This window comes from Dendrobates tinctorius, unplaced genomic scaffold (assembly GCF_039654945.1).
Source record: "Dendrobates tinctorius isolate UK_male_01 unplaced genomic scaffold, ASM3965494v1 ptg000157l, whole genome shotgun sequence".
In the NCBI taxonomy this organism is placed as follows: Eukaryota; Metazoa; Chordata; class Amphibia; order Anura; family Dendrobatidae; genus Dendrobates; species Dendrobates tinctorius.
In genome coordinates this window covers 16,856,019-16,858,135 of record NW_027361824.1, presented here as the reverse complement: position 1 = coordinate 16,858,135, position 2,117 = coordinate 16,856,019, and positions in this window count along the sequence as shown.

Here is a 2,117-nt window from a genome sequence, read left to right as displayed (position 1 = left end):
TGTGGAGGAGGGAAACCTCAGGAGTGATACAAGTGATGGGGGAGGGGGTCCTCAGGATAAATTGCTTGTATTTACAAACCCTATCAGATAATACCCATTATTGCCAATGAGATTAACTCTTTATGCATTTTTTTTGCCCGTGGAAGCATGTGGCCTAGGTGGTAAATTCAAGACACAAAGTGGCCGTGTTGTTGACAATTTGCCAGGAGGAGGACGCAGGCAGAAATGTTAGCACTTATTTCAAGCAGATTTCAATGTAAATATGTTTAGATTCCCCTTTAATGAAAAAAAAAAAATAATCATAAGTCCAACCCCATTAAATAATCTCAACTCCCCGTATAGTCCACAAGATGAAGAGCATTGAGTAGAACTGAATAAATATCTAATTTGTTTCTGCATTTTACATGCTAAAACCTAAATCACTGTTTTTTTCCCCAAGACTTTTTCTTTTTTATGCTACTGTGCCTTTAAATTTCAAAATGCCCTACAACTTCAGATATCAGGAATGGTAAAGAGGTCCATTTATGCAAAAAAAAAAATCCATTAACTCCGTTTTAATTAAAAACAATGGAAGTGAATGTGTCTAGTGCAGTTATCTGCCTAATATAGCGTCCTCCCTGCAGATTTTAATGACCAGAATCTCAAATAACATTATCGCTTTATTAATAGATGAAAGAACTTCCTTCACCTTTGTTTTTATGGGCAGCACGGTGGCTCAGTGGTTAGCGCTGCAGCCTTGCAGCGCTCGAGTCCTGGGTTCGAATCCCACCAAGGACGACATCTGCAAGGAGTTTGTATGTTCTCCCCGTGTTTGCGTGGGTTTTCTCCGGGCACTCCTCCCACACTCCAAAAACATACTGATAGGGAATTTAGATTGTGAGCCCCATCAGGGACAGTGATGAAAATATGTGCAAACTGTAAAGCGCTGCGGAATATGTTAGCGCTATATAAAAATAAAGATTATTATTATTATTAGTTTTCCAAGGTTAAAGTAAACTTTCTACCTACAGATGAATTGCTGTCATTAATTTGTGATAAGCTGTATACCTTCCGGGAAGGATCAAGACTGGGCATTGTACAGATGGAGTGGAATTTAGTGTAAAATGACGCACTAGGATAGGCAATCACTGTCTGATCGGTCGGGTTCCAACTCTTCGGAATCCTGGTTGAGTGTCTATCTTTGGAGAAATAATAAAAGCCCAAAGTTGCTTACACAGAAAAAATTATTATCATTTTCTTGTTTATATGCAAGGTCACCACAAGCTTGATGGATAGATGAAGGGCCGCTTCTGCCATGAGGTGAGACGAGCGTGGCATCTCATAGGGTGGGTAAAGTATGATGGGAACAATATGCGGGGGGGGAGTATCTGGGGGGACACAGTATTGAGAGGCAATGTGATATAAGGGGTAGAGTGTGAGGGGACAGTGTGAAGAGGGTGCACTGTGGATATGGAAACAGCATGAAGGGGAACAGTAAAGTGGGGACAGTGTGCCAGTTAAGGGAGAATAGTGTGCCAGTTATAGTTGATAAGGGAGGATGCTGTGTCAGTTATAGTTTTTAAAGAATGATGCTGTGGCAGTTATAGTTTATAAGGGAGGGTGGAGTGTCAGTTACAGTTCATAAGGGAGGATGCTGTGGCAGTTATAGTTTATAAGGAAGGATGGTGTGGCAGTTATAGTTTATAAGGAAGGATGGTGTGGCAGTTATAGTTTATAAGGGAGGATGCTGTGGCAGTTATAGTTTATAAGGGAGGATGCTGTGGCAGTTATAGTTGATAAGGGAGGATGCTGTGGCAGTTATAGTTTATAAGGGAGGGTGGAGTGTCAGTTACAGTTCATAAGGGAGGATGCTGTGGCAGTTATAGTTTATAAGGAAGGATGGTGTGGCAGTTATAGTTTATAAGGGAGGATGCTGTGGCAGTTATAGTTTATAAGGGAAGATGGTGTAGCAGTTATAGTTTATAAGGGAGGATGCTGTGGCAGTTATAGTTTATAAGGAAGGATGGTGTGTCAGTTATAGTTTATAAGGGAGGATGGAGTGGCAGTTATAGTTTATTAGGAAGAATGCTGTGGCAGTTATAGTTTATAAGGGAGGATGCTGTGGCAGTTATAGTTTA